General features: G+C 39.2%; 1 protein-coding gene across 11 annotated transcripts in view; it reads right to left on the reverse strand.

Moving 5' to 3' along the window:
* The window catches only part of SLC1A2 (solute carrier family 1 member 2), a 103456-nt gene that overhangs the window by 49683 nt on the left and 38878 nt on the right, over positions 1 to 14895 (reverse strand). The window contains exon 1 of one of the 11 annotated variants that reach the window (XM_072863810.1): positions 11446 to 11504. The exons of the other annotated variants lie outside the window; for them this stretch is intronic. The gene's annotated coding sequence lies outside the window, so the exon portion shown is untranslated. Of the gene's footprint in view, positions 1 to 11445; positions 11505 to 14895 lie in introns of those variants that run through there. 11 annotated transcript variants of the gene reach the window in all.

A 14895-nucleotide genomic window follows, 5' to 3' on the forward strand; every position in this document is an offset into this window, starting at 1 on the left:
ACACAGAACAAGTTTCTAGTGGCCATGTAAACCCCCATGGCTGAATTGGTGCATCAGGGCTCTACAATTAAGTAAGTCTTAACTAAATCTGAACACAATTATTAGCATTCATCTAGACACCGTTAGGGATAAAAAGACCCAATCTTAATTGCTTAATTTTTTTCTCACCAAATCTGTATATTAACCATTTATTAACGAAAGTATGGTATGTGTCAATGAGCAGAAAAAATACAAAAAATGAGGAAAACCCTCCTTGCCTCTCCTGTAATGACTATTGTTCTTGGTATCCACTTTGAAAGTTCCTTATAGCTTTGATAGCAGAATGGAAGTAGCCATCAGATGCATTAGGAGTCTTATCAATGCTGTGCTATAATGAAGTGCTATAAACTTTCAGGTGATTTCAAGAAATACAGCTCCAAAGTATCTTTCAACTGAAAATAGTGACCACAGATGGTACTGCTTTAACCTGCCAACAGAAGTCCCTCTCATACCAAAGCTTCATCTTTCTTTTTCAATAAGCTATATATCCAACTAGTTGCTTCTCAAAGTACTAAAAAACCTTTAGTTTGTAAATGTTTTCTGAGAAGTGACTGGATAGTGCTAGGTTTGTTATACACATTCAACCAGAAAAACTAGAAAAATCAACATGGAAAAAAAAAAATCAGAGCTCCTCTCCGACTTCCAGTGGCTAAAGTCTGAGATAGCTGACCCTTCACATTTTCAGTATTTTCCTCTAAACCCTGCAAATGGCACAAACAGATCCAAGTTTGACTAGACTTCAGATAACCTTAATAAAAAGCAACCAATTCACTCAAAAATGCATTCAGTTCCATGGGATGTTTGTCAATGAGCCAGCACATAACATTGAATCCAGCACTAATTCTGTTCTAAACCATTTCACAGTGCTTCCTGTGGGGGAAATCTCTCTTCCAGAAAGTATTGTGGATAGAGTCAGAAACTGTTTGCACAAAGAGCAACTACTAAGGAGACAAGAAAACAGTTGAACTTCTATGCAGAAAATGTTTGCTCCTAACAGATGTCAATTCTGCTTCAACTATAGATAATGGCATTTCTCAGCTGTTCTCCAACATCTGACTTACAAGGAAATTTTAAACAACTGTAAAGCTAATTTACCAGTGCAATCTATGAGTGCCAGAAACCTCTATGAAAGTGCAGAGGTCTCACAGCATAACATTATAAACAGACTATATTTGTTCACCAGTACAATGTTATCTCATAAGCTGAAAAACAAAAAAGACATTTTAAGCTTTTTCTCTCACCATATGGCATATTCTACCTTAAAATGCATCCTCTTCAAGAAACTTTTAGTCATTCTTTTCTGTTCCTCGTTTTGTTATTTTTTTTCCAGAGTCCCTGCTTTTCTTTTTATGCCAATATGCTTTTATTATATCCAGACATTCAGATTGCTTTAATCACAACTATTGCTCTGACAAAACTGCTTTGGCCAAACTCTGCTCATGTTCCTTGAAAACAGTCTCAACAAAAATTACTTGGGTTGGGCCCTGAAAAAGCAAAGAAACTTAGTTTTGAAGACATACCAACTTCCTGTAGTATGTTAAAGAGATTACAGAAAACAAGTGCAGCATAATAGAATCACTTGTGACACATTATTTTAGCTGTACAGCACAGCATACTCCTTGGAGCAGTATTTATGATCACACACTGCAAGCTTTGATGAGTGCATGCCATCTGCTGGAACCAAAAAGGCTTCTTTCAGAGGAAATCCTAAAAGGCAGCAATAATTTTCACTCAGTGTAAAGCATCTTCTTCATTGTCTCATGTGCCTTCGTAATTACTGTTTGGAGCCTTTTTTTCCATACTGTACCTTTAAAACAAATGAAAAACAGTTGTAAACACACTGTGACCACATTCTTGGGAAAGGAGGTAAGTTTCCTATTCACAGGGACTAGGAATTTATTCTAGTAGCTGTATGAAATGGAATGGACATTCAGATAAATAGGTTGCTCGGGTGATCTGTTTATATTGTTCCCTCCTTATCAACATATCAGAGATGTCTGCTAGGAAACTACCCAGAAAACCAACAGTATTAAGATAAGAGCTCATAAATACAAAATAGCTTTCACAAAGAAGTGTAATTTAGGATTATGGGCCTGAAGATGGATGATTGGGTTGCTTTCTACCTTATATATTATACATGTGATGCTCTCAGGGCACACGCCACTCTGTCAAGGGAGCCTTTGTCTCCTCCAGGTCTGCTTACACTCATTTTACAGATGTTAAAGAGCTGAGAGAATTTCAGCGCTGGCAGGATCAAGATTATTTTTGGCATTCCATAAGTCTCTATCCTAGCAAGACATTTTCTTGAACATTTTATTTTTGCTGCTTATTTAGTATTGTCCACTTGACTGTAGCATAACACTTTGGGTAGCCTCGGCTGAACTACTTCAGTTCAGCCTGGTGGTGCCTTCTTAGGGAGATGCTCCACTTCAAGACAGAGCAGCACAGTTACTATACATGTGTCGAAGACAAATCTTTATATTCAAAAGTTGTGAGGGTCAACAGCAGGATGCATTATTCTGAGCTGCAGCAGTTGGTTTTCTGCATGATACAACTACTGTCACTGCATAAGGACACCATAGCTTCTGTGAAAACTAGGATGGATATTCTAACCTTAGCCAAATTCAACCATGGAAACTTGAATTTTTCAAAGTTAGTGGAAATCTATAAAGGTTAATTTTCCAAATTATTCTGTGCTCCTCACCCTAATGGCTTTTAATATCAAGACTGAAGCAGGTCAGACTAGAGGGCTCATTTATCCCAGTTTGAGATCTCTGACAGTGACCAGCTCTAGATACCCAGGACATGACTGTAAGACAAGCATGTAGCACAGTATTTCCCGAAGTATTGTCCTGGCATTCATCAGCCTGTGGGTTGTGGATTTCAAGTGCTATCTGGACATAAACTGTAAGATTCCTTCAGTGCAAAGTTAGAAAAAGGAAGTACAAGCACACATCACAAGCAATTCTTCCCATTCTTCCTTGTGAGACTTGTAATCCAGATTGCTTAAAGAGAGACCGAGCCTGAGATGGCATTGGGAACCTTTGTAGAACATGCTGTACAAGCAGAAAGCTTGCAGAGTTTTAGCTTGAATTATGCTCAGTTACATCTCAAATCATAAATTACAGAACAATCTTAACCCCAACCACAGTTACTATGTCTATGTTTTCCATGGTGAATTCCAAAGCATATTATGTAAACATCATCTCCAGCAAAATGGTGACGTATTGCAGGGTGCTTTAGTCCAAGGAATAAAAAGTCTAAGCCCAATAATGAACTCTCATGAGCTAAATCCTAAGGCTTTTATTGAGTTTTTACTGAGATTTCTACTAAAGTCACTTGAATGTTTACCTAAAGTTGGAGCTACGGAAAATCTCATTCACTTTTAGAGGTACTTATTGCTAAGAAATAAAAAAAAGCCCACAGCACTAAATGTCTAAGCAATGGATGTCTTCAAGTGAGTTTGAAAAGGGCTAATAAAACTGTGTGAAGCATGACACCCCTCAGTGTCAACTGCCCTGTCCCTGCGCCAATGTCAGAGTAAATACACAGAACTGGAGGCTCACTTCGCAGCACACGTCACACCCAAACACAATCATCTGGTCTTTTAATCTAATGAATAGTGATCTCCTAGGACACAGCTGTGTGTTAACTCAGCAGCTCTTACACATGTCCTTGAAGTTAAGTATATGTTTATCCGGTTGACTGAACTGGTCCCTAATCAATGAACCGCTGGAAGATACAGCCCTAGAATTTACTAGGCTATTTCTTGTAAAAAAATTCTTACAATAGAATTGCAAACTGAAAGCAATCACTGCCTAAATAATGATCAAGGGAAACACAGATTTTTGACTAACGGCTGTACGCATCCTAGCCTATCTTTTTAATGCTGACTAAATATTAGGCTTCTAAGTACTTAGGGACTTTGAAGCCAATACTACTTTAAAAGACCTTAATGTTTTTTTCATTATATGTAGATAATCTAGAACATTCTGACTTTTAGGACTATGGGAGGCTTTAGCTTACATTGCTTTTATTTATTGCATTTGTATTTTGTTGCTTGAAAACTTTAATAGCAAAGGACACCTCAAACAATAATTCATTGCCTTCTTATTGTCGTTTGTAGCCAGAAGTGAGCTGGAGTCCTAGCTGGCCATACTGCTTCTCAGTTCTGGCACTCTCACTAAGCTCTGGCTGTCAATCAGCATACCACAGGTGTCCTCGATGCAAGCCAGTAGACGTTTTGATCATTTACATTTACAGTTTATTCCTCATCAACAGTTTATTCTGTCAAAAACAATGCAGTGGGGAAGCAGCCATGATGGACACACTAAAAATACAATGGACTAGGTAATGCTGTGGTTGTGCCCACATTCTAGGGCAAGACAATGCTCAGGTTAGGCCGAATTTGTAAACAGGCACAGATCAACAAGATCACGTGCTGAAGTTGCGACACAGAGTTTTATAGCACCTTACAGCACTGGCATGTTGCTTTCACATTAGCGAAGAAATCGATACTAAAAATCCACAGAGTACATGACTTAGCTCTGTGTCACTGCAAACAACACAATATGTGCTAGTTTAATTGCTTGTCTTCAGTTAAGTATTTAGTATACAGATTTAAGTGGGAAAATTTGACACCTTCTTTTGCTCAACAAACCTAACTGAAGAAGCATTCTCTTCAAATGCTCTTTAAAACTCTGCTGCCCTTTCCACGTATCCTGCAGTAACAATGTGTCTGTTTAATCTCTGGTACTTTTCTGCCTGATTAACTACCAGGTGACACCAATCAAAGGACAAAAATTTGTACCACTGAAATACTTGAAAAGCTCTAGGAATGAAAAATCTGTGATCATGCATTTGTGTGTCTTTCCTCAGGCATCATGGAGTCACTGACTTGAACTTACCACATATTTTTGTTCAGTTTTCTTCCCCACTCTCCTTCTGCCCAGCTCAAGTCTCATACACTAACCTCGCTACTTTCTGATTACTTAAAACTATAGTTTTTCATGGTTGTATTTATTGTAACACAATTAAACAGGCCAGTCTTGCCATTCTTGAAATACTTAAATGAGTTTCTTCTGTTGTTAATGCTTCTTTAGGCTGTTGGTGCAGCCCAAATATCACTCCATTACTCTCTGAGTGGCCAGAGGTCATGACCCAAGCAAATGTCTCCCATGACCATATGCCTTTCAGTCACTGCACCCTTCATACGGCACCAGTCACAGTGTGTTTCAAAATACACAAGTGTCCTTGAGGACATTTACAAGCACTGCTCATCCCCAAACGTGATGAGCAAGCTCCTTCAGATGATGGAAAGCAGCAGAATCATCAAAATGTTTGCCCTAGAGAAAATACCAAAGGATTAACTTCTTGAAAAGGTGCTCTCAGCATTTCCTCTGACCAATTTCTCTCTCCAGCTCTTGTCCCCTTCATTTGTCCCCATTGCTCTCCTCTGCAGTAGCAGGTGGCCATTCCCCACTCCTTGTTGTTCTCCACCGCCTGCTCGCAGAGAAACTCCAGCTGCACTGTGCTGCATGCACAGGCAGGCTTCTCAGCACTCAAGTAAAAGTCACTTTCTAGGAGTGTATGAGAGCAACATTTGGGAAATTTCAAGCCAGAACCAATGTATCGCTCCTCTTACAATAATTATTACATTTATTATATTTCTTGACAGGTTCACTTGACCTTTCAAGGGGCAAAAATACAGTTTGTTTCAATTAGCTGCACTGAACTCTCCTTGCCAGCTGCAGCAAGGATAAAGTCCATTGGAAACAATACTGTCTTCAGCTTTCCTGGCATGGTGTGAAGTTTTACTTCTAGCAGTCTTCAGAAGGGTTTTGCCTGGCAACCATGGCACCACCTACAAAGAGAAAGATCTCTTCTCCCTCTTGCTACACAATAGAAATCTGTTGGGAGATTAACAGGCATACCTTTTGCAGGCAAAAAATGACTTCTAAAACAAGTATCTTATGCATTGATATACAGTGCCAGAAGGCAAACTGGGCTAAACCAAAATCCAGTTTCCTAAGGACTGCATGGAGCTCGAATTTTGGCCCAGACGAATATAAATTTGGGGACACTCAGGACTTCCTCTATTTTTTTTCAGTTCTGGGCTTTAATTGTCAGGTGACAATTAAATCATTTTATAATACAATTCACTTTATTTTAAGCTTGGATTTTTTCCCTATTCTGCCTCCTTCTTCCTGATTCTGCTTTAAACTTTCCAGCAACTGGAGCTTAAAATACCTAATGAAAAGAAGCATTTTCAACTGAGCAGGAGGACGTGATTTTTTGTAGTAACCTGAATAGCACAAGGGCTCCATTTCAGAGGAAGGAAGACTGATCTGAAATGGCCAGGTAATCCGACCTGTCCACTTTTAGTGACAGGAGCTACAAAATATGATTTATGGTGAAGGTATACTCCTCGCAGCTTTCTTGACGTACCTCCACGCTTGATTCCGCACAGTGGTTTGAGAGCTGGCACAGACTTGCAGAAGGCAGCAGAGGCTTGGGCAAAGTGGCACTGAATAGCTCCTCACACTGCTGCGCTTACTGGTGTCATATGAGTCCAAGTTACCCAACAGGCCTTGCCTTCACAAATCAGGCAGTGAAGAAGGATTTCAGCTCGTGAGAACGATAATTAATGACCTCTGCATTTTTGCCTCTGGCTCTTGGTTTTAGTAATTTGATCACTTTCATGGCAAAGACTAACACAAAAGATTTTTATACCCTTAACCCTTTTATACCCTTTTATACCCTTTTATACCCTTTTCCATGCATTTCAATACTGCCTTGCTTGCAAATTTATTAGTAGCACAAATAATGGCTCACAGGTGTTCTGCAAGTGATTATTTATAACAGGAAGCATAGGTGTTAGAGGAGAAAATAGAAACATTCTTCACCTGTGCTTAAAAATAAACATGAAATGTGAACAGTAAGGGTGAACACACATGCTATAGCCAAATAAGTGGGAAAGTATAGAACAACAGAGCAAAGTTACAAAACAGGGCCTTACCCTGTAGTATTCGTGTATGAAATCCCACCTTTGAATGACAATATAGGACCTTTGCATTTTAACTGTATATTTTTATCAAATAAAATGCTTCTCAGCTTCTCCATCTTTTAGTTATTCATCTCTAGAAACATGGAGCTTGACTATCCACTACACTAGAAGAGCTTAGCGCTAATGATGGAAAAGTCAAAGGCCACAGGATGGTTGCCAACAACCCACTCCATTAAAGAACGTCGGAGTACCTCGGGCTTCTCCTTACCACTGACATAGCCCTGGCAATTCCCCAGGCTCTCCCTGATCTCTCTTTGGGTTGCAGACTGAGAGCCACTAAGGTCTCTCCAGGGCACAAAGTGATATGTTGGGGGCACAGGCCAGCCCTGTGCCAGATGAGGATAGACCATGCTCAGTTCTGCCAGGAGGCTGCTCAAAGGTTTCCTTCAGGCGGCTTAACCTCCTCTTATTGAAGGTCTGGCCATGCTACACCCATTCAGGTACACCAACTCATTGTGAATAAGTTGTAAGCCAAAAACTACTCAGAGAAATAGAACAAATATTCCTGAACTAGAAATACATTAAGCAAAAAAGCTTACTCTCTCCATGACTAATCCTCTCTATCTCTGTAGTCAAATATTTGCATCTTGCTCACCATGTAATACAAAAAGTTCCCTAGCTAATACATTCATTTGGATTCACTGGGACATGTTCTACTAAGACGTGACAATGCTCTGCAACTCAAACCTGGCCTTGAACTTATCTGAGAAAACAAAGCTTTAGCCCTGTTCCAAGAATGACCTTCCCACTCTGTCATTCTTCTTTGCTTTTGAATACTTTCAGATTTCCAGGTTCCAGAAGACAGACTTGAGAGCCACACAAATCTCTTGGCAATGCCTGAAAGAGATGGTTTGGACCAAGCAGCTTCAGCAAACATCACCTCAGTTTCCTTCTACCTAAACCCCTGAATAATTTGTGCTCATGCATCTCCTGTTAGCTCATACATCCCAAAAGCCAGACACAATGGAATTATGAATTTCCCTGCCCTTGCCTACTTTGGCCTTTATCCATATCAAGCAGAACTTGGAGTCTGAGTTCTGCTCAAGTTACATTGCCTCCTGCAAGCCTCTGTGTATGGTACTAACTCTAACTGCCTCATGCCAGAGCCTGTTACAGTTTCCTGTATTGCCTATATGAAGAAACACATTATTCTGATTGCTCTGCCTCTTACACATCACTTGGGTTGAAAACAACTTGGCTTGTTATCGCACTTGCAGGAAGTGTGTTATGGATTGTCTGGGATGATGAAATGCACACCTACACTAGCAACCAATCTACTTTTAAACTCATTAAAAGGGAAGTTGGCATGCTTTGTTAACACAGTTTTTTTCTAGCACAAGCACATGTTTGTCAAACATGTTAAGCCCAGGTTTGTTTTTACATTCAAATAGGGTTTATCTGCATGTAGCCTAAAAGAAGGGGAGGGGTGGGAGAATTCAACAGAATGTTACTACAATTTTTAAGGGTAAAACAACACATTTTATACCCATCACTCACCCATTAGACACATGTGAAATATTGTAAACACTTCACAGCCCTTAGAGCTGCTAAGACACTCATACCTGACTTGCCTGTTGCTAAAATTGTTCTCAAAGTGGACACAGTCTGCTCAGCCCATCTTCTGCTAGCTAATGATATACCATCATTACTCCTGGAAAATTTATACCTTTCAACTCTGCTTACACCTGGCAGGATACAAATTGATAAAGGACAAGCCTACATCTTAAAGGCATAGGATAATTACGCTTTACCAGGGGCAAGGATGAAATTATGTTCTTTGAGTACTCCACAACTGTTTGACTCTCTGAGAAGTTTTCTTGCACCTTTCTCAGGACCACTCCTATGGGCTGACATCAAACATTGACGTAAGCAGGTACAGCAGTAAATAGGCTTCCTAAAATTAAAGGGGTTGTTGGCTATAAAATTTTCCTTCTATTATTTTCTCAGAACTAAGAGCAAAGGGAGTATTTTACAGTACGCCTTTGTACTCTGTGATTACTAAAGCCTGCATGAAGCTATACAACAGTAGCTCGGGCTTCTTTTCTATGGGTACAGTTGAGGCCTATGCTGGATTTTCTGTCTTTGAGGAAATAATCTTTCTCTGACTTCTTTGCCCCTGCCCTCCTCTCTGCTCTCAGATCCTGTTGGCAATTCTGGCTTTTGCACAATTAAAGTGCCTAAGCAGTTTAAAGAACTTCAGCGCAGGATGTGCATGCATACATATATATGCCACTTTCTGCTTTCAGTAGAGGATGCAGTACAAGTGAAAACACATCTAATTTAGCACACAATCTGTAGAGGGAAGATTTTGCTGTACCCCAGTGCCCCCCATATTTAAGCCATCAGTGTTCTGGGATGAAACCCTGACAGACCCAGCAGGATTATTCATAATCTTGCCAATTTGTATTGCCATTCATATTAGTGCGAGACGGGTGCAAACCATTCCTGGGTTCACAGTTGTCCGTAGGTTTATCCTGGCAATACTTTTTCGTTTCCACTGTGCATTCCCTGAAGCCTTACTGTGGACTACAGCAACCAACCTCTGTGGACTCTAAGAGCATCCCCATCACACTAGATCTGATGCATTAGAGCTTTCCTAATGTATACAAAACTTCCTCAGAAGTACTTTGTACCAGGAAACTACAGAGAGGAGAGGAAACCATGCTAACCTAAGCCCCCGCAGCTATCCTTGATGCCAACAGGTTCTGCCCTGATTTTACACTAATTACCATTAAAATCTTTGCAGAAGCTTGGGCAAGAAGCAGAGCCCAGAATCTGCTTTTGATACCTGCTTTATAAAGATCTGATAAATGCCAGAAGAACCAGAATACCATTAGAGAGACACATTATAAAAGTGCAAAAGTTTTAATGGTAATTCTTAAACTTGTTTGTTGCTGGGTCTTGCACCTCTGACTTTCCTAACAAACAAAATTTTCTAATGCTGTTTCCCCCTCTTGTCCGTGTCCTAGACCACCTTTGTCATGATACCAAGAGTCCAGATACCAGTATTGGGTTTGCTAACAGCCACTGCGGCAATCAGCAAGACCCAGTCTGCTTTAAGCAGGTGCTGCTGTTTTGAACAAAGTAGGCATGGACAGACCACATAGTATTTATCTTGTGAAGGCTATCTGGACTTCTTCCCTGATATGCATTTGTACAATACAGGGTCCATTAGGCACCAAAAGAGTTTAGCTAAATTCCAGTATTTTGTGGGATCAGACTGTGCCCTGAATGCAATTTTAAGTACTCTAGCCTCAGAGAATCTCCTTAGTGTTAAGTACAATTGAAATTGCCTTCGGTCATTTCCTAAATCCTTTCTTTCCTCTTTGTTATGGGTGATATGGCTACACGTAATCTTGTAACGAGGCAGAAGACTCTTCATTGAATGCACAAAGGATTCTTGAATGGTAACAGAGATGGAGGATTTCTTATACAAAAGGAAGCATCTGTCCTAGCTGGAAAAGGAAAGCTGACTACGGAGAGCTGCTTTTTGTTTAATTTGTAAATGGCCATTGTGTCTAATTCAATTACTTGTTGTACACTAATATAGTAAGGGACTACCAGTAAACTGAATTTATCAACAGCAAAAATAAGAAAAAAACCCTGTTAAATAGCAGAAGCTGATGTTTGTGTAGAAAGGTTTTAAGTCCAGCACACACTTGTCTTCAACAGTAACCCAACATATTTCATTGTTTTCCAAAGGCCAACTCCTATGTGCCCTGTGGCCTGAGCACTTGTTCCCTACGCAGTTTCCCTAGATGACTGATAAGTCTTATTACAAGTTGTTTATGCTGAGTTTTATGAGATTTGAAGAGGAAAGGCACTGAAAATCAAAGTTCTTCATCTAGGCACAAGATAAGTGTGTAACCAAAAAGCCACTGAAGCTCATCTTAAACAAAGTGCTTCAAATATCTTCTGGACCAAAAGCCTATTTTTTAGACTGCATATAGCCAACAGAAATTTGTCCCTGATCACCCGTTCTTCTATATATCAGCTATCCCACCAACACATTCTATTAGCTCTCTCTGCTGGTACTACATTTGGGTCACTGCCCCAAAGATTGAAAATTTTTCTACAACAGCAAATTGATCAATGACTACCTTGAGGCATAGCCTCACCCTCTCTGTATAAACCAGTCCTATGCCACCCATTTCAATACCCCTGGTAACATCTACTTGTTTTTTATCTCTTCTTGTTTTCAGTTTCATATTTAACAGAAAAAAGTGTTATTGTCATTAAGACTGTACAAGATGGACACTGTCTAATTAAAAGGGCAAGTCCCTTATTTCATTTATGTGTATGTCAAAGATCACATTTCAACTCACTTTGCTCTTTCTTACCTTGGAATATAAAAGGTTGATCCTCCACACTTCCAATGAGAAGTTTTTCTGCTTAGAAGAGATTCTAAGAACAAAATTATTCACAGGTTTTCTATGAAGTCACTGGACTGGCATGTTACAGTCCAGACCCACTTCTACTAGAAATAATAGCTCTTCAGACTAATATTCTGTATAGTAATGCTCCAGACTGTTAATAAGCATCACCTAAAAGAAAGCTCACCTTCATACTGAATCCTGAACCATGTTTTTCCTCTTTATTAATTAGCTTTTCCAAGTTAACCAAGGTCAGTACATCTCTTTTTTGTCTCTCTCTTGCCTGCCCCTTTAATCTCCTTATGTTTCATTTCTTTTCTGAGCTGCCACCTCTCACACACTGACAGAGACATATAGTTTATACAACTTTTTTTTAAGGCCTCAGCCCACTAATGAATTGTCTTGGGTTTTTATTTTGTCTGTTGGGGTTTTTTTTCCTGTCACTTCTACAGAGGAAAAGATTATTTCCTTCTCTTGGTTGCGTAGATGTGTATGGGAAGGAAAGACCTGGCTCTATGAGTGACGAAAATTAGGAGTACATAAAGCTTAGCAATAATCTCTTTCCCCAAATGAAAAGGAATTTATTAGATGAGACTTTACCATGTCTCTCAATTGAGTGCCTATTTACTCCTAATTCAAGGCTTAGTCAAAATTCAGGGCTTGAGCAAAATCCAGCGAGACAAAGTTCAGAATGTATTCCCAGAACAAAATAATTCAGTTCAGGTATGCTAAAATGAAGGTCTCTGGTTACCTCAGGTCCATATATTTTTACCTGCGTAAGGAACATTAACATGATTCACTCTTCCTGTCATAAGACATAATATGACCTTTAGCTCAGCCTATTAAGAAGAATGGGAAACCATCTGGGTACTCAAATTACAACTACTACGGCAAGACAACAGCATACTGCATTGTGGCAGTTTGATAATTCAGCCAAGGTACTTCTGATCCGAGTTTAGTTTGAAGTGATTAGATTTCCATAGGAGGAAAAGAAAGCATGCCTCAAGATCTCTGTCTACACATTCCTTCCTCACGCAGACTCTCCAGGCAGTTTAAACATCTGCTATAAAATCAGATTCACAAAATTACCCCGATTTTCTTGAACACGCTTCATCTCTGGCCCATATCTCTATGATAAAAGACATGAAACACCCTAGAATTCAGGAAAGCCAATGTTTTAGTTTAGTTGTGACTTGCAACGTTATGCTTTTATCTTTGAATCATCAGTTGTCCAACACAAATAAAGCAATATATATGTGCCCTTCATGCGCTCTTTGCATAAAATATAAGCAAGAAAAATTCTGGGAGGTCTACCAAATGCAAATATGCAAAACCAAAACAAACATGTCATCACTACTTGCCAGGAGACATGCTTGTAACACCACTCCTCAGCGTATATCCTCAGTGAGAAGTTAAACTACCAGTAGATTTACAATTTCTACTCTTTAGATTCCTGACTATGGGTCACATGAATTATGATGAAGGTCAAAGTGTAGTGGATCTTCATACTGAAGCAAAAAAAAATTACAGCTGCTGATTTTGCTCATTCTTGCTAAAAAAATATATTATGTGCAACCATGTGGTTGCACATAAAATCTAGGAAATATTTTCCCCTCAAAAGCAAAATCTATAAGCAATTAAAAATAAAGTTACACTGGAAAATTTTTAGCAGCCTTAATTTTTAGCAGCCTTAATTCTGGCTGCTAAATTTGGACTAATTAATTTAGTCCAAAATTTTTAGCAGCCTTATCACTACTGGTCAGGATTAATATTAGCATTCCTAAACCCAAAAATTGTTATGTTAAAAAAGATAATGTTAGAAGTTGTTAAACCAGATGATTAAATCAGGAGAACAGACATAAAGATTAATGTTAGTATTTTAAAAGTATACCAATAAACATGTTTATAATCTGGAACGAACCAAGACAAATAGGAGAACTCAAATTATATGTAATACAATAAACAATGTCACATGGCCACATCTTCCAATATCTTTTTTTTCTTTTCCTGGGCAAATCTTTCATTGTGGAGGAATATTAAAGTAGTGTATGTTAGAAAAGATTCTTTAATGCACAAATGCTTTGGGCTCTAGAGGTTCTCAAAGAGCTTTTGAAACTCTGCACATGCAAAGTAAAGCATCATAGGAATTTTTTCACAGAAGCATGAGATGGGAAGCAGCACATAATAAAGCTGTATTCAAGTTGTATTTGGCTGTGGGCAGGAAAGTTGGAAACTCATTTGCAAGAAAATTAGACAACACAAAACTGCAATCTTATGTTCAAACTTCCTCACCTGTCCTACAGTTTGTACTTGACCCTGATTTTTTGCAGGCCATTCCTTTCACACAATCTCTTACAGGGAGCTGAAGCAAAATAAAGGATCCACACACAACTGAAGGAGAGGGCACTGAAAACACGATACTGAGTTACATAATGGTAGCCTGGGCCCTTCAAGTCTATCTCCATGCAGCAGTTGTGGAGAAAAGAGCAAATGGGATGCAACGAAAAACAAAACTTTGGTTTCTGCCACCACTACTTGCCAGAAAGACAACAGAACCACCTGACTAAGTTACCCATTCTATTTCATGGTCACTATGCTAGATTATATGTTTTCTTGTATAAAATGCTGCATCTGTTCTATGTTATTTAGTAGATTTAACCCATAGACTACTTATGAACTTAAAAACAAAACAAAAATCCCAACAGCAATTGGGATTTAAAAATGAAACATATACTAATAAATTTACTATGCTTTACCTGGTGTAAGTCCAGCAACTTGAAATTCATATGGAAAATTGTGTTGAATGTTAAATCAGAGTTTAAAAAAACAGAGCTCAATGTTTCTATTCACTGTTTGCTTTTCTCCATCTCCTTATGTCCGGCAGTCCAACCGGTCGTGGGTCGTGGGTTTGGCTCTTTTAAATACAAAATGCTTCTCTTACTTCCCTTCAATGTAGAAGGGGGGAAAAATTCCAAAGAGGAACCTTTACAATAGAAACATTCACACTTTAAATGCTTTTTTCTCAATGTAGTGTGAATGGTGCTGTGAAAATGGACCTTAACATAAAGGTTGAAGTGGAATTTGGCCAGAACATCACCTGCTCCCATGTCTCTCATTTGCCAGTTGCCCATGGCTTCAGCATGTGTTCCATAGTAATACACAGGCTGCATGGTGGTATGAAGAAAATGTGTATCACAGATATGTGAAGGAAAGAGAATTAATAACCAGACATTTCTTGTCTGTTGCCATTTTCAACAAGCAAATATTCAGCCTTTTCACATCACCCCTGTGTGAGGTGCTATTGGGGCAGGAGAGCTCATTCCTAAAATCCTTTCCTAGAGAAGGATGTAGGGCACTGCAGTGGTGAGAAAGGTCTTACAGAAGCAGTGCAACTGTATTGCCCTGGAGAGATGCAAA

The sequence above is a fragment of the Ciconia boyciana genome, chromosome 6, assembly GCF_034638445.1.
Source record: "Ciconia boyciana chromosome 6, ASM3463844v1, whole genome shotgun sequence".
NCBI lineage: Eukaryota > Metazoa > Chordata > Aves > Ciconiiformes > Ciconiidae > Ciconia > Ciconia boyciana.